This window comes from Rattus norvegicus, chromosome 16 (genome assembly GCF_036323735.1).
Source record: "Rattus norvegicus strain BN/NHsdMcwi chromosome 16, GRCr8, whole genome shotgun sequence".
Lineage (NCBI taxonomy): Eukaryota > Metazoa > Chordata > Mammalia > Rodentia > Muridae > Rattus > Rattus norvegicus.
The window spans coordinates 75,043,023-75,063,356 of record NC_086034.1 but is presented as its reverse complement, the minus strand read 5'-3'; the positions used below and the strand labels follow the sequence as shown (position 1 = coordinate 75,063,356).

Genomic DNA, 20,334 nt, shown 5'->3' with positions numbered 1-20,334 from the left:
AGGACCTGCAGGGTTAGGGTGTAGACTCAGGTTTTCTGGGTGACTGAGGCTGGACCCCGGATCGGCCGCTTCCTGGGCCAGAATGATGCTGTGACCATATCCAAGAACTGGCTCCAGGAGCAAGCTTGGTTTGATTGGATTTTCTGCCATCCGGTCTGCCCTATCCGCTCTCCCTTGACCTGCCTTAGCTCAAACTACTGTGACCTTCAATTCCAGTCCTTCCTCAAACTTTTCTCATCTTCTCCTGGGCTACTTTTGCCCACTCCATCTCCATCGGTCTTCTTTGGTGAAAAGAGAAATTTCGTAGGGTGTAGGAGCCTGTCCTGTTTGACCCTGTGAGCATTTATCTGCGCATCACCCAACTTAAGGAAAAAGAAACCCTTGCCGTTGACAAAGAAAGTACTTCATTGATTAGCTCCTGGACACCCCAGAACACTTTCTTGATTTGTTGTACCCCAAAAAACAGTGAGGATGGAGCCGAATTTTATCTTGGGGTGCTTTACACTCCAACCAGAGAGAGGCCCAGCTCTGAGGTCCCAGCAGCTCTGCCAGTGAGGCTAGTCTGTCTAGATACTCAGGTGCATTTGGTCAGGTAGATGGTGCTGCAGTCCCTGTTCACATTGCTTCTGATAACTGGTCTTCAAGTAGAAAAGCTCACCTTGGCCCTTGGCTGGTTCTTTAACATTCCACATTGTTGGAACTACAAGGGACTTCCCTGCGCCGAGACACACTTTTGATCCTGGTGATCGAGATCCGATCCTTTCTGACAACTTTTGCTACGGGGCAGTGCAAGGTAAGTGGGCCTTGAGGAAGTGGCTGTCCCCAGTTGGGGTGAGGGTGATGGATGTGGCCTTGAACTTGCTGCTTTAACACGCAGGTAGTTTCTGGTTTCATGCTTGTCACCGCAGGGCATGCAGTGGTGTGTTGAACCTGTGACATCCTCTGAAGTTTCCAGTTTCCAGATGGAATTATGGGTCCTTGGGATTTGGGGCTGCGGGGTTCAGGTGGATTTCCTCCATTCAATTTCTGTCCCAGACTTGAAACCATTGCGCGAGTTCTGATAATATCATTCTGGGAGAGGTTCCCAGCAGAACCGCACGCACCCCTGTGACACTCCCGCCCCCCTCCCACAGCCCCCCTTCCCCCTCTCAATGCTGCTTCTGAGGTGTGACAGCCTTTGATTCTTCTGCTCCGTGAATCATTCCTGCTTACGAGCCCTATTTTTCTTCACCACCACACACAACAGGTTCTCCTTCCCTCCCTCAGACAACTGTCTTGGGTGGGAACTGTTATTATGGAAGTTCTACTCCCAATGGTCCAAGATAGCCGTCTAGCTTTCTGTGGTTACAGTTGGTTAGGGTGTACACACATTGGCTAGAAGTAGCAAAATAAACCCTGAGCTCTGCATAGCATGACTCCTGCTATCCAAGCTCCCCGGGGTGGAGCTGGGCTTTTCTGGGTGGTTGTGGGTAGATTTAAAGGGCTTTTTTTCTCTGTGATATAAGGCGCATGACTCCAAAGAGGCCACAGGGCCAGTACCTAGAACTGGGAAAGTGACCTGATTGCCCATACCTTTTTTCTTCTCTTCTTAAATGAGCACAGCAGTAAATCAGGTAAACTTTTGAGCCTGAGGGGTGTCTTGGACCAGAAACCAGGAGCAGAGCTTAGGGTCCCCCTTCAGTGTGTGCCAATCTGTGATCTGTTGATGCCTATTATGATAGGGAACATTAAAGCAAGGCATTTTAAAACAGCTCCTCGTGGTGACTCATGCACAGAGGAAAGGGCTGGGTGGGGGAGGGAGCCGAGGGAGCTTCAAAAAGTACAAGTGGGACAAGCCAGAGCACTTGGTTTCTCTCCCTCTCCCTCCTCCTCATTCTTCTTCCTTGTATTTCTTCATTTGGAACAGAGATCATTAAAATAACAACTTAAGCTTAAAAAAAAAAAAAAGGAGTACAGGAGCCGGAGATTAATTGACAAAACTCAAACCACTCTCATTGTAGCTTCGCCTTGGTCAATGTGGGCTCGAACCCCAGGACCCTGAACCGCTTGCTCCCATCCGTTTTGGAGAAGGTAATCACTTGGACGTGGCTGATTAACTCGTTGCGAAGCTGAATGCTTGCTTGTGTGTGAAGGGACCGACGGATGCTCAGGAAATTAAATTTGTTAGTTGTCATTTCATCGAATTGAGCATGATGGCTTTAGCTGGGAACCTGGATGACACTATGCATCTAGCATTTCTTTCTCTCTCCTCGGTTGGCCAGCCGGGACTTCTGTGATGTGGAGCTGTATTGATGCCCGATGCCCGGTGTGAGTCCCCTGGCAAATGAGAGACTTCCTGAATCCCAGTGCACCCCCCATCCCTCCACCCCACCATTCCTTCCCATGATAAACATGTCAATAGGTAGTCTCTTTGCCAACCTGCTTTGATCGTGCCCTTTTGTGCAGATTTTTTTTCTGTTAAAGAGAGTTGTGCCCAGAAATAGAATTGAAAACATATTTAAATTTTTTATCAGAGAGCTGTCTTTTTGTTTTGTTTTGTTTTCTGCTTTAAAATTTAATTTCGTGGTTTTGGGGAAATCGAATAAGTCCGCATATTGGGATAGGTGTTTTGGTAACCGCTGTCCTGACATCTTCCTTCTCTTTGTGGATGTACGAGTTTCGCAGCTGTCCTCAGGGATGGGGGTGTCTGCAGGTTTGAAGCAGCTTGGAACAACCCCGAAAGTTGTCAAGATTAAGCCACAGCGTCCCTCTGTTTGTTTGAAATGGGGGAAATGGCTGTTTTAGAAATGTAGGCTCAGAGATGTATTCTCTGAGCTCAAGTGTCCTTCGGTTTTCATTTAGGAAAATTGTGAGTAACTAGCTCATCTGACTCACTCTTCCCCACACTCACGTCTCCCTCCTTCATCCCTGCAGGGAACCTGCAGCAGGTACCTCACCCAGTTTGATGGGCAGGTGTATTTCTCTTCCCTTCCTCCATTCTGGTTCTACCCAGCATTTCAGGACACCCTAGGAGAGATTTGCTGGGACACCCTGGTCACTTCACTTCAGAAAGAGTTAACGGGAGATCCCAGGAAGGCGAGGTTAGCCTCGGGAGACTGCCCCCTTCACCAAGTTCAGTTCTATCTCAGGCCCCAGTGGAGTTCATGGCTGGGTAGCGTGCTGCTGATTTGTGTGAGGCAGACAGAGCAGATATCTCTGGGTAAAGGTAGTTCCTACCAGGTATAGGGTCCCTCTGCCCCACTGTCCTAAGGCCCACTCCTCCACACCCCTTCCACAGCCTCCATCGGGGACTCCAGCTGGGGACTGACCTTGGAGATGTTGGCAGACAGTGTCGTTTGTCTGCTGTGCTCCCCATTTCTCTGATCTCCTCTAACCCCTATCATTTGAAAAGATCAACTTTACTCCATGGCGCTAAGTTAACAGTGTGACCCCCAGAGGCGTCTTTCTCCCATACTCGTAGAGTACCACTCCACGGTACCATGGAACTACGGTTGTGTCGGGTGTCTGAGTCCATCGAAACCCAAAGACGTTTGCAGTCGTAGTTCAGGCGTCCGCTAGCAACACGAGGAAGACAGAGCTGGACAGACACAAACTGAGAAATTGTGGCCCTAGGCTAGTCAGCTGAGATGCTGGGGCTGCCTAGGGAGTAGTGGTAGTATTGGGGGGTTAGCAGGGCATAGTGGCCCCCTCCTATAACCCCAGCACTCGGAAGGTGGAGACAGGAAGCACTAAGGTTTGAGGCAAGCTTAGGCTTATAAAGAGACCCTACCCCCAACTACCACAGAATGAATGAATGAATGAATGAATGAATGAATGAGTGAATATTGGGTTTGGCATGTGAGCCCTGGCTTTTGATTTTAGACATCACATTCATTTGCTCTTTTTGGCTTTTGCTTTCCTCCGGGGTCAAAAGATTGAACTGTGTTCTGTTCTTCTAGGCCTCTTTCTGCAGTGACCTTCCCTTTTTGATCTTGCCAGGGAGTCTACCTCCCACTGTGGAGGCCACAGCTCTGCAGCCTCCAACGCCACCGTGGTGACTGGTCATACTTTCAGAGCTGCGAGACTTTGCGAAGACAGGTCAGGAGGCATAGTGGATGGTGTGTCAGAAGACAGGCAGGCTGAGGGGTGATGTCATAGCTGATTCTGCTTTAAGAGGGGATGTTTCATGGAGGATGGCGACCAGCTGTTCTGCATCTCCAGTAAGGATTGAACGAGAGAAAATAGACAGAAATTGCAGCAGATGGACTTAGATTAGGTATGAGGAAGAATTTTCCATCAGCAAGAATTTTTTTTTTTAAAAGAGAAGGTTGTGAGCCTCAGAGATAATCTTTAAGAAATGGATAAGCTAGAGGTGTTAGCTGGAGTTGGAGCTGGAAGACTGAGTTGGTAAAGGGTAGGAATCCTTGAGCCTCAGGATCCGTCTCTTTCCTGGGGAAGGACCTACAGTCATTTCCCCCAAGCTTCACCCTTAGCAATGGGGCTGAACGTTGCAGGGACTGGGAGGAGTGAGGAATGCAGGGAACTTGGGACGCTCCTCTCCTTGGGTAGATCTCTTCCCTCTGCCCTGCGCTGGCTGCCACCTTGATGGGAATGTTTTGGCTATTGCCTGGACATCTCCTGTTACCCCTTATCTTTTCCTGCAGACCTGGCAAATGATCCCGGAGAGGCGAAAGCATTTGGTGGCATCATCCAGGGATTCAGTGCCAGCCAGAATAGAGACCAGAATTAAGTTCCCCCCCAAACCCCTCATCTTCAGAATCAGGGTTATTTTCTCCGTAGCTCATTCCTTTTAATTCCCCAACTAAGTGGGCCATTTTATTCAGGGGCTCCCGATATCTCTCTACCTGATTGGCAAAGATTGACACCTGCAGCTGAGCATCTCATTGGTAGTTCGTTGATACCGGCTGCTGCCAGCCTGTTCGTTGGGAGTCCATTGGTGCCCATTGCTGGCATAGTGCTCTCTCTACAGCCCCCATTGCACACATTGTGTGTTTATTCTAAAGCACCCACTGGCCACACGAAGGACCTTTTCCATAACCCTCATTGGTCACTGTCCCTGGTTATATTCTCTGTAGTTTATGTAGTAGACTGGTCCATCCGCAGACAGGGGGATGCCTTTGCCATCTCCCTGGGGCTCTACGTGTTACTGCCAGGCCACGCGGCAGCATTTCTGTCAGAACTCAGAGCAGAAAGAAGGACATAGAGAAGGGAGCACCAAGAAGGGGTATGGAGAAGTCGTGAGAGATGCTGAATTTGAATCTTGCAGTGGTCGGAGATCTTAGATATCCATTCAGCTTCGTCACCGAAATAATGGAATAAAAAAGGCCTATGACGTAGGTCACACCATAAATAAAACACTGTGTCCATTACCTTTAACAATCACACAGCTACACGTGAAGAGCATCAGAGGAATGTAGAGGTCTGGCCCATGGGGGCTCTATAGGGTCTGGAAAAAGCCTCACAGTTGTGACAAGGTGGCCGTGGCTGGGAAGGACTTTGCTTCGTGGTGTTTGAATCAGCTAGAACTGAACACCACAACATAAGCCCTCAGACTCAGGCAGCGGCGCCCACAGAATGGCTTAGCTGGGAGATTTAAAGGAACCAGAGGAAGAAAATACCTTGCAGCCATCAAACTGGGATGGTCGGGCCCCAGCGTGTGAGATGGGCTGCAAGAACAGAGCTCCGGAAGAGATGGAAGAGGGAGTCCGAAAGATCAGTATCTATTTGCCGAGGGAGAGAGGAGTAACCACCACCTGGGAGAGAACTTCGAGGAATCCATTAGACATGCAAGCCCCCAGAGTGAGTCCTACGTCCTTCAGGATGACCTTTGCCTGTATTTACACCTTGCTCCTCAGTATTGATGCTGTGGACTGTACTCGAAATGGGTGTGTTAGGTAGAGGAGAGCTGGGTCTTGGATGTGAGGCTCAGTGCATCCTTACTGGGAGTTGGGATTCATAGGAAATCTCTGGACGAAAGGGATGCTTAAGAGTAGGGAAAGAATAACTAAACTATAACTTAGTACCAGGTCTGTGAGAGAGGGGTGGCTGGAGGTGAGCCATGCTTGCCCAGTTCAAAAGCATGGGGATAGCACAGCGTGCCTGGAGTGTGTGGGTGCCGTTCAGTCTGAATATATAAGGTGTGGTTTGTGGGGGAAGAGTAGGAGAAAGGGTTCTGGGTCCTTGCCAGGTAGGAAGAGTCCAGTTTCAGGTAAGAAATGATATGTGTCTCCTTGAGAGATAGGAATCATAGCCTGGGTAGCTGCCAAGTGAAGGTGAAGTTTGGGGCCGGGGTGGGGGGTGGGGTTAAGAAGGGGAGACGCAGCCTGGGACCAGTGAAATGTAATGGGAGGCCGAAAGAAGATGGTGACAACCAGAGAGACCAGCAGGATGGCTCCCCGAAGACGCTTTCAGCACAGGTCTGGGAAAACTCCCAGGGCTGAGGTGACTTCCGCAGGCGTCTTCATTGCCCTCACAACTGAATTCCAGGGAGCATACAAATTGTCAGGGAGATGCATTTTGCCTGCACGGAGCTGAGCTTCTTGGGAAAACAGCCTGCTATGCAAGGCCTGCGGACTGTCCGGGGATTGCAGGAGAACTTGTACAGCCGGACCCACATCTGACTTCCACTTGCTTGCCATGGCTTGTGTGCCCCACGACAGAGGTGTGGCCGCTGCTAGTGGGCAATCTACTGACTTCATGATTCATGCTAGATCAGGGGAAAGGACCTCTGAATCCCAATGAGGATGTGCTGACCTGTGATAAGAGACACCAGCCATTGCCTCTGAAAAAGGATAAGAGGAAACGGGTTAAGGGTCTGAAGAGATGGCGCAGCAGTGAGGAGGACCGGCTGTGCTGTTCTAGAGGTCCTGTTTGAAACCCAGTACCCACAGGGCAGCTCGCAACTTTCTGCAATTCCAGTTCCAGGGGATCCAGTGCCCTCTTCTGGCGACTTTGGGTACTGCGCAGACATACGGGCAGGCATAACGCCCATATACATAAAACAAATACGACTCAAACAAAAATTTTGAAAAGGGAATGATTTCAGAGTAGAGGAAAAGGACTTAAGTGGGCATTAGAATTCATGCTCTAGTGGAAGGACCGTTAAAGCCCAGGTACAGGATCGTCAAAGGAGGCGGTGAACTATTGTTCTGCTGAATATTAGAGGGGAAAAAAGAAAACTTCCCTCAGTAGGAAAATGGGCAACAACTTTTGGTCAGATACCTCAAAACATATAGAAAAGAAATAAGTGGCGAGATTATGCAAGAGCCTTGTAGTTAGCATTCATAATTAAAACCAAGATATTGTTAGCTACCTAATATATTAGGCAAAATGAAAAAAATGTCCTATCCAATGTTGGGAGGAGTGTTGTAGGGCACGGTAGACATTTATATGCTTCGTTGGTGGGAAGATAATTTGAAAATATGGGACAGGTCTCAAAAATGCCCTTTAAACCAGTAAGCAGACCTCCTCCAAGGAATTAACCCTAAAGAAGTAAACAGAGATGTGCACAAGTGAACAGGGGATTTTCCTTTCAGCATTATTCATGATAGCAAAACATTGTGCGGGGGATTAATTAAATCTAATATGGGTCATCTATAAAATGGAAATCAAAGAAGCTATTAAAGCTACATTGAATAATATATAAGGATGCAGAAACCGCTAATAATATATCTATTAAGTAAAGATCGGAAAGTAAATAGAGTGTAATTGCGGTGAGTGGAACGGAATGGCATGGCTTGGAAGCGGATACATTCCTTTATTTTACCTTTTGAGTTTCCTAAATTTCTTACGGGAGGAAAACAAAATGTTATTTTCCAAGTCAGAAACAATATTTTCCAAGTCAGAAAAAAAAAGTCCTTTCCTTCTCTCAATATGTTGGCAATAATCTTTTTTTTCATACAGTATATTCTGATCAGACTCTCTACCCATCCCCCTCCTCCTACATTCACCCCCACACCCATATTCTCTCTGCCACCCCCACCCCCATTCATTAGGAAGCCATCAGGTATCTGAAAAAGCAAACAAACAAACAAACAAACAAACAAACAGAATGGGGCAAGACAAAATGACAGACAGACAAACAGAAAAAAAGAGCCCAAGGAGAAACATAGGAAACATATACAATTCACACACACACACACACACACACACACACACACAGAAAGAGAGAGAGAGAGAGAGAGAGAGAGAGAGAGAGAGTTCATTAAAACACAAAATCATAAACTATAATATATAAGCAAAAGACGGGCAAGGTTAAAAAAGCCCAGCCAAAGAGTTATAAAGCAAAGAGGTTCTAAGGATACCTTTGAGTTTATTTTGTGTTGGCCGTCACTGTTGGCCATGGAGTCTGCCCTTAAATTTTCTTTCACACAGTTATCAATTGGAGATAGCTTCTGGGCTAGGGCTGGGGGCTTATCTCTACTTCCCCTCTCAGTGCTGGGACCCTACCAGGTGTAGACACATGTAGGCCCTGTGCACGCTGCCACAGTCTCTGAGTTTATGTGGACATCAGTCCTGTTGCCATCTCCTCTCAGCTCCTACACTCTCTGCCTCCTCTTCCTCGGGGAAACAATGCTCTCTCAAAGCGGTCATTGCAACCATAGACATTCTAGCCACATCTAGACGTGTAACAACATTGTACGCTCAGTGCTCCCTGTGTAAGACTGGCCTGTGTCCTCAGGACATTTGGGAAGGCAATACGTAAACATCGTTCCGACATCCAGCAGGCACTTGGCTGTAAGAACTCATCCTCTGTTCCTCCGCACAGGTGACAGTCACTGTGGGTGGCCAGACCTTGTGACTTCCTGCACAGCTCATCACTGTAGCCCAGTCCTGTCACTGTGATCAGACCTGTCCTCCACGTTTTCCGTGCACCCCAAGTGGAGAAGTTAAGACAGAGATTGCTACTCAGTCAAGGTTTAGGAAGGAGGCATTGGTAGGCACAAGCCCAAGGTGCTTTGGTGGTAGACACCGCCGTGGTCTTTGCAGAATAGTGGATTGGCTGAGCTCTGTATGCTCTTGAAGAGCTGGCAGATTTCCACGGGACAGTGTGGAGTCACACCCTTCCCTTCTTTTTAGTCAAGACCAAATCAATGTCCTGACAGCGGCTTCACTTTGAGCAGGGGCTGTGAGCAATGAGTTAGAGGTGACCCCACTGGCTATATCCTGCCCAGGGGTCTCATTTGTACTTTTTTTTTCTAGAATGTGTTTGCTTCCCACTGTGGTTTCCTCTGTTGCATAAACTCTGGGCAGCCAAGTCAGTTTGCTTGGGGTGGAAGACACAGCTGGCTGACTCCATGATGTGTGTCGGGCCACATGAGGACTCTGGGGTACCTTCTCACAGCAGGGCCGGCAGTGGCTCTCATGGGCATAACCTTGGGGCTTTTGCAGGCTTAATGGGGGGGCAGGGAGGAAGTGGGCAGCCTTGCAGCGAGCCGGGCTGGCTGAGGAGCTGTGTGTACATGATTTGCTGCTCTATTTATTTTAATAAGAACCCAAATGTATGTGGTATATTGCATTTGGATGCTTCAGATGTGGGCAAGGTGTGCTCCCCATTTTGCAGGGAGAGAGATTAATAGGGAGTGGATATAGAGTTGTGAAAACAGTCAAGTTCTGCCAGCACATTGCACCTGGCTTATCAGTATCAAGAATTTCCCATGGATCTGTATGTCCTTGGTAAGGGAGGGGTGTGAGTCAGTATCCTGTGAAGCCCTCACGGCTGCCTGGGAAGCCAACAGTGGAATCCATGGCTTTGGGTGCCAGGGAGCCTTTTGTTGAATTCTGCAGCCTGAAGCCACGCATAGGTGCAGCTATCAGTGAGGGAAAGAGTGGTCTTAGAAGGCCCACCAAGACAAAAACCTCATGAATACTGAAGCCTGGAAGGATGTAACTAATCTGGACAGTGGGAGGGCTATTCTCTAAGGCATGGATGTCTGGAGTCACAGTTAGCAAGGAACATCTCCGACTTGCCAAGGGGTTGTGGGCTGCAGTGGGGTGAAGTTACGACAAGCTGCAGGCACACTTCCTAACAGGATTTGCTCTCTTAGAATGTCTTTGCGGTTTGTTCACTGGGGCAATGAAGCACTGAGGGGAATGAAGGGAGGGAGATACTTCAGGAGCTGGGGACACCATGGTGATGAGGGATGGGGAGGGAGGAGACACAGAGACAGACGTGGGCTGGGATGGCAGAATGACTTCCATTTTCCTCTGCTGAGTTCTTGAGTTTGTTCCAGTTGAGAACAAGTCACCCTGTGGGGGTCCGGGTGGACAGAGGGGAGGGTTGGGACCACTGCCACTCTGTGAATGCTCCCTTTCTGTTGGGAGCTTAGTGTTTTCAAATTTATTAGCCAATAAGAAAAGAAAAAAAAAAAAACCCTGAAACTGTGGCCAAGCTGGGAGTAAGCAAGTGGGCCCCAGAGGCATGTTTAGATCGGGTGGGGATCTACTGGAGGAAAGTTCTAGGGGTGACTTCTTTTACAGTTGCAGGTTGCAAACTTTTAGTCATGATAAGATACATATGGGAAAGGAAGACAGAAACCTAGGATGGCCCTTTGGCTTCATATCTGTAGAAATTTGGTGAGCTCTCAGGGGAGGAGACAGGCTTGGACCGTAGGTGAAGTTTACTGGTGGAACCCTGCTGCTGTAAAGCCCAGCCTGTGTTCCCCCAATGCCCAGGTAGCTCCTTCTTCTGCCCTTTGGCCAGGATCCCAACAGACTAACGTTTGGATGAGAAGGAGCTGGTTCTGAATTTCCGCCTACCCCAGTAGAATCCTCTTCTCCATGGCCATGCTGATCTCCAGGAGGCACTGCCGAAAGATTCTGGCTATACAGTCATTTTGTCACTGGAGCCTGGTTTGATTCAGTACGTCCCTTCGGCAGGTCATCAAGGAAGATGGCCGGCTTGGCCATGTGAGCCCTAGGATACAGCTCTGTTTTTTGATTTTTCACATCTCAAATCTTGAGAACGGGCAGAATTCTCTAAGCAGCAAGAGCACAGCAGTGGATGAGAGGCTGTCCTAAGTTCCGGCCTTTTTGAGATCAGATTCTAGGTGGAAAAGATGGGTGGCTAAACCACAAGTAAATATTGAGGGCTGGTGTCTGCATGGAGAAATATAAAGCCAGCCAGCGGAGTAGGGAGTGCCTTTGGGGAGGATGTGTCCCGAAGAATTTTTTTATAGAAGCACCCCTCAGAGGCCTGGAACGGGGGAGCTGGTCCACGTGGATATAGACCATGTCAAGAAAGACCTCAAGGATTACACAGTAACTGCGAGGCCAGAGGCCAGATTGAGCCTTCTCAAACTGTATAGCTGTGAGGAGAGCTGTGTGTCTGATCTACGATATCAGAGCATTATTGACTGTCATCCTGTAGCAGGCCACGTGTAGGCAGAGGCCAGCCAGGAGAGCAGGATCCTGACGCACGGTGGTGGACTTATTGGCAGTGGTCAAGATCTATTTATACTTTGAAGAGGGAGCAGGCAGGATGTGTTGATGCATTGAACTTTGGGTGTGAGAGAACATTCAAGGATACGTATAGGGGTTTCCAATGAAGTGGGGAGGTCTATATAAGGAGCAAATGGGGAAGGGGATGTTAACGGGAGGGGGTGAGTGGAAGGACAGGATGTAGAGTAAAGGCTGTGCAGAATCGAGTGGCAGGGAGTGAGGGTAGAGATGGAGGATAGTGGGCGTGGGGGCGGGACAGGAAGTGAGGATGGGGACGGAGGAAGGTAGAGTCGGGGCAGGACAGGAAGTGAGAATGGCGATGGAGGATGGTGGGATTGGAGGCGGGACAGGAAGTGAGAATGGGGATAGAGGACCAAGGAGTGGTGGTGGAACAGGAAGTGAGGATGGGGAGGAAGAATGGTGGGCAGGACAGGATGGGGATGGAGGATGATGGGAGTAGAGGCGGGGCAAGAAGCGAAGATAGGGATTGGTAGAAAGACAGAAAGCAAGGGTGAGCGGGTTCTCATTGAGGCAGAGAGGAAGTGAGGGTGGAGGGAACGGGTAGGAAATGAGGACCGGGGATGCTGACAGGGCAGAGAGCAAGGAGTTTGTTTTAGGATGAATGAGACATCCAATCGAAATGTCCACTGCAAACGTGGGTTGAGAGTCTGGAGTCCAAAGAAGAGGTTTAGACTAGAGAAGGACTTCAGGGTCGTGAGTGGCATTTAAGGTCACAGGGCCCGATTAGCTTACTCAGGAGAGCGTGGGTACACAGGCGGTAAAGACGGAGTTTTGAGAATGGCAGTATTTATAGATCTGGAAGAGTAGCTGGCAAACTTCCTAAAGTGCCAGACAGTAAATACTTTAGGCTTTGCAGGCCGTATTGTCTTCCCTGCAACTGTTTAACCTGACTCTTGTAGCACAAAGCAGCCTTGGCGGACAGCTATAAATGATTAAGACAGGCTGTGTTACAACAGAACTACACTGCAAATCCATCTGACCCGTAGGGCAGAATTTCCTGACCTTGGGTATAAGACACTGAGAATTATCCTGGAAACAGGAAGGAGAGGAAATAGCAGTGAGAAAGGGGTGGGGGTGTGTGTGGGGGGGACTCTGCCTTAAGAACCCAAGGAAGTGGCTCTTTCTAAAGATGCTCTGCCTCGGACATGACTGCTGCAAGTCGCTCAGTGGAGCCTGCTGCTGCCATGATGAGCATACTTGGGTGGAGTGGGTTCAAGGAAAATAAACAACTCCATGATAGAGTGCTGTCCTCAAGAGATGCAAAGAGATGAAATGGTAGCGGCAGGATTATGTGGAGGTCAAAGTCTGCATGTCTGCTTTGGAAATGGAAAACCCAAGAGGCCTGTGGTAAGCAGATGCAAGTGATGTAGGGGCCTGAGGCCAGACACTACAATGGAGTAGGGCTAGCGAGGGCAGATCTTTCACACTGATGGGTGTAGTAGTGGTGTGCTGGGTAGGCCTTCTTTTGATTGCTTTATTTTCCCAGATTTGCAGAAAGTAGGATGAAGTCTTGTAGGCAGAGGTAAAGGCCTCGGGTGTGGTAGGCCACAGAGACAGAGGCTCCCAAACGCAGTGGTAGAGGGCTGCATACAATGACAGGGTTGTTTGAGCTCTCTAAGATGAAAATTAAAAGTTGTGCATGTGTGCATGTGTATGTGCACGCATGCATGTGTGTGTGTGTGTGTATTCGTGCAAGAGTATATGTGTGTGCGTGTGTGTATATACTATTGCTTGAACTTTTCACTGCTACAACAGAGGCCTTGTAAATCCTGAAGATAATGACAGGATTAATAAGGCTGAGCTGAGCATGTCAGAGACTCTTGTAGATTCCCAGAGACCAGGAGGTAGCTTTTGTATAGATGCCTTTAAAGGAATGAAGTTGCCCACCTAGAGGAACAGGCAGCTCTCCTCAGAGATCACGAGTGGAGCCACTTTAGAGAGAAAGTGGGGTGTGGGAAGGAAGTTGATGGGTTTGAATAGTGGAATGACCTAAGATCAGGTACCCAGCTGGCCCAGGGCTTTGTGGTGGTGGATGTCAGGTGGGTGAGGGGTAGCTCTAGGAACCTGTGAAAGAATAGGTTGTCTTGTGAGTACTGACCAAGGAGAGGGGAGGGCAGAGGAGGGGAGGCCATGTACGGAGCTGACAAGGGCATGAGGCTCGCTCTTCCTGTGTCTGTTTGTTTTTGTGTAGGATGTCTCTTAGATTACCAAGGGTGGAACCGGCTGTATCTGAAGCTCCCAATTGAGGTCATTTCGGGAGCGAGAGAGGCAATGAGTTTGACGTTTATAACTGACCAAGGAGGAAGACTTGCCTGTTACCCTGCAGATCTGATTTCAGAAGCATCTCTTTCAGCTAGTGATAACTCAGAATAACAAAGCTCAGGGAGACTCCATTTCCACCCTCAATAACACCACACCATACCTGACTCAGAGTCCGTGTGGCTTTTTCTAAACCCAGTTAAAATTTTCCTTTAGGTTTATTAGAATTTTTATGTGTATGGCTGTTTGGCCCGCATGCATGTATACACATACTATGTGCATGCAGTGCTCTCGGAAGTCAGATATGCCACATGCACCTAACTTCCAAGCCATCTCTCCAGCCCCTAAATCCAGTTTTATCTACCTAGATTGGGTCTTAGAGGTTAGACGTTAAGATTGGCTGGAGCATCAGATGGGAAGGACTTGGCTTTATGTACTCAGGGTCTAAGGCAAGCTACTAAGGGTGGTAGGCTCTCCGGTTGGGACAGGGTAGCAGGCTGGGGTCAGTTATGGGTTTTGGAAGGAAGGTACTAGAGGGGATCTGGGTGACACTGCCAAATAGCCCAGCATTTTAAAAATGAGGACCTGGGAGCCCTTCAGCTGCAGGGACCACAATACTGAGAGAAGGTAAAGGTGACCAGAATCCCCACAACGCTTAGAGCAGCAGGAAATAGATTTCTCACAGCGGTCAAATGATTTCATGGAAGATCCTGCCCGTCTATCTCCCTAAGTCGAGCTGCAGAAAGCAAATGATTGGCTGTGAGATGCACAGTGACCCATGAGGCCGGCACTGGGGCATTTCACATGGCTGCATACCTTCTACAGCACGCAGTGACAAGCAAGCACTCTTAGGCATCGTGGCATGCCCCTGTCCCAGCCTGTTTGTAGTGCTGGCAATGTGTGGCTCTACCAGAGAGGTGTGGCTTTTGGGTCTCTCGTCCTCTGAGGTGTTTTTGACCTTTGGACTGAGGTATCTGTGGAATGTTTCCTCAGGCCTCTGAGAGGAGGAAATGATGGATGACAGTGGTGGGAATGGCGATGTACTCAGAATCAAATTGTCACAGAGGCTGGTAGGTGTTGCTCCCATCTGCATGTAAAGAGAATACAAGGTCTGTCACTCTCCCTCCTTCTGGAAAGGATCCATGTAGAATAGCACCTCACAAAAGCTGTGCTTTCAAAGAAGCTCGTCTCTCTGGGCCTCCTAGAACTGCTGCTCAGGATTTGACTTTACTGATATTTTCCCATGGAGGCTGTCAAAAAACTTCAGGGTGCTAGTCATCGAAAGAGGGCTGTTTCGAATTCTTTCCATGTTTATAGAAGACACCCCTGTGTAATGGTTGTGGAGAGGTGTATAGTAGTTTAGAGAGAGTCGGGAGATGCTCAAATCTCCTTACGGAGTGGCAGCAAAGTGTCCAAAATATAGAGGGTCGTTTTCTTTCTACATGGGAAGCGAGGTGAAGCAAGGTCGAGAGGAAGCCCTGAAAGCATCTAGGGATGTTTGACTGCATGAGTGGCCAGCTCGGTGCCACCGTAGGGTAGATGAGGCTTGGTGTGGGTGGGGGTGCGGGTGTGGCTCTGAAATGGGTCGAATCACATGGTCAACATCACCCTGTTGGCAGTCATTCATTTGTGGAGCAATGATGTGTGTTGGGGGGTGGGTTAACCTCACAGTGGGTGTTGCGTGGTGAAAAGCAAGGGTAATTCCAATCATGTACTATTACCAGTAATAACTCCAATAATAATAATAATAAAGGCGCTAATTAAGATGGAAACAGGATGAAACTTTGCAAGCTGTAAAATCATCGAAGGTGAAGAAAGACATTAGTCAGTGTCTCAGAGTAGAGCAGGGGCAGTCTTCGTGGAAGTCTGGGTTTTGAGGATTTATGTACCTTTTAACTTACTTCTGGGTTTCTGCCCTAAGAAAATAATCAGAAAGTATATGTGCGTGAGATGGCTCATAGAAGTCTTCTATGGTGCCCTGGAAAACTGTTCAAGCCCCCTGTCCTGGGTGGCCTTAACTGTGGATATGACACAGCCTAGAGTCATCTGAGAGGAGAAGCCTCAATTGAGGATGAACTCAGCCTGTGACAAGTCTCTGAAAGATTGTCCTCATCATTGTTAGCTGACATGGGAGGACCCAGCTCATGGGATGCGCATCACCAACCCCCTGGCAAGGGCCCTGGAGGATGTAAGTGTGAGCTTCAAGCAGGCCGCCTCTATGCTTCCTCCTGTAGTTTCTGACCTTGAGTTCCTGCTTTGAATTTACTCTAGGGTGCTCTATGACTTGCAAGCGAAAGCTGAATAAACCTCCCTTCCCCTAAGTTGGTTTTGACCAGAGAGTTTTGTCACAGTAACAGAATGAAGCTAGAGTATACCCTGACAGAAGGTGACTAGCCAGTCTTAGATATTGTCCCACATCCGTACAATAACTAGCCACTTTGTAAAATGACTGGGGAGACATTAATGACACGAGCTGGTGAGGCTGCAGGTGAACAGATCTCAGGGCTGGCACGAGACCTGGCAACAATGTTGCTCAGACAGTGGTGTGAATAGAACTCTGTTGAGATTATGGGACGTTGTCGTTTGCTTCTTTTTTGTAGTTTTCAGTATTTTGTGGCCGACCTTTATTGGTGAATTATAACGCCGTGATAGAAGGAGAATGAGATCCAGTGGCCTCACGTTCTCGCCTTGTTTGTGGATTTGCCTTGCAAATCTGGCTTTGGGTGGACTTAGTTCTTACTCTTCCCTGACCTTCCTGGAAGAAATAACACTTTGGGGATACAAACAAACATTTGGGATGAGCTCTGAGTACAGAGAAGAGGGCACAGCTGTTTCCCAGTTGCTCTCTGTCCTTTTGCTTCCAGAAGCCGCAGACACGCTCGTCCCAATGTGTAAGCTTGTTAGTCATCGCTAAAGCCACATAAGATTGGGATCCACCATTGCCTCGCCTTTGGGTTGTCACTGGAAGCTAGGGAGAGGTTTTGTAAAACAAGAATGCAGTCCTGCCTACACAGTGCTAATAGAACATGGGGGCTGGAGTTGCAGGGTGATGTGGGAGAGCACTCAGGCAAAGACAATGGACTAGAGCTGGCGTCTCCCAGGAAACAAACAGCCCTCTCCAGCTCAAGTTACACCACAGATGTGTTCACCTAGCACACCTGTGCCTGCGTGGAGGTGGCATAGGAATGCCGTTTGTAAATTCTGTACTAGGTTAAGTGCACCAATGGGACAGGCTGTACAACAGAGTCCTACACAAGCAGTGGTTTCTCTGAGGGTGTACAGCCTCAGGCATGCGCTCTAGGCATTTCTCCCTGAAGCTGAGGTAGAGCTCGTTCCCATATCTAAATCAAACGGCTTAGTCCTGTTATGTATGCATATGTATTGTCTATATGAAGCATATGTAAAATCAGGACTTTAAAAATATATTGGTTTTGCTGAAATAGGAAATATATTGGTTCTGCAAAATAGGAATCCAGATATTTTCCTCCTCAGTCCCAAGAGCTCTAACTTTAAATATTTTACTTAAATTCATTCTTTACAACAAGATGCGGGATGCCATTTGAGGCCTTCACTTTGATTCTGTTTAAGGAAACCCACCTTTCCCAGTCGACAGCAACTGTCTCCAGATTGAACAGAGGCTTTTTCCCGCAGAAGAGTGAAGTGAGGCCATCAACCGGCCTTTCACTCACTCACTTCAGAACTTAAAAAGACTCTGGGTATCGTGTGACTAGGTCTTTGCCCTGGGTGCAGAATGAGGTCCCCGAGATCTCCGGGTGGGCAGGAATCGTGTTTAGTGAAGGTAAACTGCAGGTTTTATGGAGGTGCAGCTTCGGGGATGTGCTGTGACTCCGATCTCCCTCTGCTTTGGAATGTGCCCAGATGTTTGGCTTCTTTTAAATCTCTGACAGGACCACGGCCAGGTCTGTAAAACAGCAGCCACATGAACTGGAATGCTGGCACGAGGTTGATTTTTATCTCCCTCATCCACTAGGAGAACCCCCCCCCCACACACACACAGTGTATGTGCATGCAGGAGCGCATGTGTGTGCACACACACACATACACAAGCATACACACAGACACACGAATGTGCACACACATCGCACACATGTGCAATTTTATAGTTGAATATCTAAGCTACGAGCAAAACTCTTGGATGTGCTCAACCCCATCTGTGTTTTTGTTTCTTTCTGTTTTAGAAATTAGGAACGAAAGCAGCTAAAGAGCTTTTAATGGTAACAGGGAAAAAGAAATCCTAAGAATCTACTACGTCCAGGCACAGTGCGAAATTGAATTAGTTCCCACTCTCAGAGCTCACAGCTATCGAGAGGTCAGAGTGATCAGCCACTACTTGTGCCGGGCTTCCTGAGGGTACTGTGTTACCTTGTGGAGGTTCCTGAAGTTCTGTGGTTGTGTACATGATCTTTAATGGAGGCAGCAACAGAACATTGTAATCCAGCTGCTTCAACAGCAGGAATTTGCCTTCTTGTAGTTCGGAAGGCCGGAAATCCAATATATGGTATTGGCAGGGTAAGTTCCTCCTGAGGGTTACAGGGGGAGGACCTGGTAGCCCTTTCCTGGTGTGTCATTAAAGTTAAAAAATATAAATATATTAAAATAGTTATATAATATAATAAAATAATATATTATATAATGTAAAATACATTTACTATACATACATATATTGGTGTGTATTGTGTGTATATATATACATACATATAAACACATACATATAAGTCTGTATGTGTAGGTGTGTGTGTGTGTGTGTATGTATGCACACCACAAGTACTTGTATACCAGAAGAAGCCAGTAGGGGGCATCAGATCCTCAGAAGCTGGAGTTCTAGTCAGTTGTGAGCTGCTCAACATGGATGCTCTGGAACAGAACTCTGGAAGGGCAGCAAGGTCAGGCTCTTAACCCCAGAGCCTTCTTTCTCACTACTTGTGTCCCTCCACATCTTCTCCAGGTGTTTCTGCATGCCCCATTTTTAAGCAGCCCAGTCATGCTGGATTTTAGGTCACCCTAAGATCTTCCTCATCTGGACACCTCTGTCCCAACTTAGCTTTGCAGAAGGACATGGTTACGGAGCTGCGGTATGCTGTTTCCCAGAGAGACCCACTCTATGTCCGGCACGACCTTTTAGGTACTAGTCACACTTCTGGGCCGAACTTTCCTCAGACAATCCCTGACTACCAGATGTGTTACCCGTCTTTTCTCTCTTTGGTAAGGAATTGGTTTCTGTGATTCGTATCACTCGGAGTTTTAATTCTGCCAACCTATTGCTCCTAACCGTCAGCTACCTCTTCTTCCAATGATCAGATGGGAACTGTGGTCAAAAGCTCCTGGAAAGAACTGTACCTCATACTGATCCTTCCACAAGGCCGATACTGCTTAAGAGCTTCAGTGAGGTAGACAGGAGGGAATGCTGCGGGTTCAAGCCCAATCATGATTTATGATAGATAGCTTCAGTTTCTTTAATAGCCGTCCCTTGTCCCTATCTGTGCCTGGCCAACATCCTTGTGATTGACAGGTAAACCACTTTGGAATGTATTAGTTACACAGATCCCTAGCATCTACCAGCCATTGGGTGAGAGTATTGTCATCAGCGTCTGAAGCCAATGGTGCGTACTTACCTGATATTCCCACCAAGGCAATCAAAAGGGTGTCCATTTAAGATTTTTCCCATTACTGTAAAAACTTTCTAGAACTATTCCCACGATGGAACATGGAATTTGGGGTAACCCAACTCTGTGTTTCTGGAACATATTTGGCTCCAGAATAAACCAGCTCTTACCCCCATTGCTATGAGAGTTGGGTCGTTTTCATGAACAAACCTTATTGTTTTCACGCTTGGTTTTCACGTGGCTTCTTCTGCCTTCAGAAAGACCAGGCTTCAACCATTCCTCCTGTAGATCGACCGCCCTCTGACCCTTAGCTCTTCCTACTCAGTGTAGTGCACCACCTCTGCTTCCACATGAGGCGAGACGTTGACACAGCTCCCATCCAGACCCAAGGTGGAGGTCTAGGAGAGTGGATAAGTGGCCTCCTCTGTCGCTCTAACTTGTGACATCTCTAAGAACTGTGGGAAAAATTTATACTGCCTACAGAAAACAGGGTTTAGCTGCCCCTTTGGCTCACAGCCTGGGCCCAGCTGCCTGCAGGACTTCTCTCCTTTATACATGGCCCATGAAGCACATGCATACATGCGCACACACAGACACAGGTAACACAGATATACATACACACACACAGAGAAGCACATAGATATACACATAGACACCCGTGGATATATGTATGCACATACACAAACATACATACACCTACACAGATACACACACACACACACACACACATACACACAGAGTTTTCTTTTGTGTTTCCTTTCTTGGCAATCCCCTAGGTGACTGTTAGTATTTTCTGGCCTGTGGGGACCGCAGCTGACATCCGGTTTCTGCAGATATGCTTGCTACTCATTTATTTCTCTTTCCCCGGTTGGCAGACAACACTGATGCCCTGGTTTCATTCCCACTGCCTTGATAAAATACCGTGACAGAAAGCAACTTAGGGGAGAGAGGGCTTCCTGCTCATGCTCTATTGTTTCCAAGACATAAAGGT

At 48.0% G+C, this 20,334-nt stretch overlaps 1 protein-coding gene across 2 annotated transcripts in view; it reads left to right on the top strand.

Moving 5' to 3' along the window:
* Zmat4 (zinc finger, matrin type 4) overlaps nt 1–20,334 on the top strand; it is a 391,831-nt gene that overhangs the window by 449 nt on the left and 371,048 nt on the right. The gene's annotated exons all lie outside the window — the stretch shown is intronic.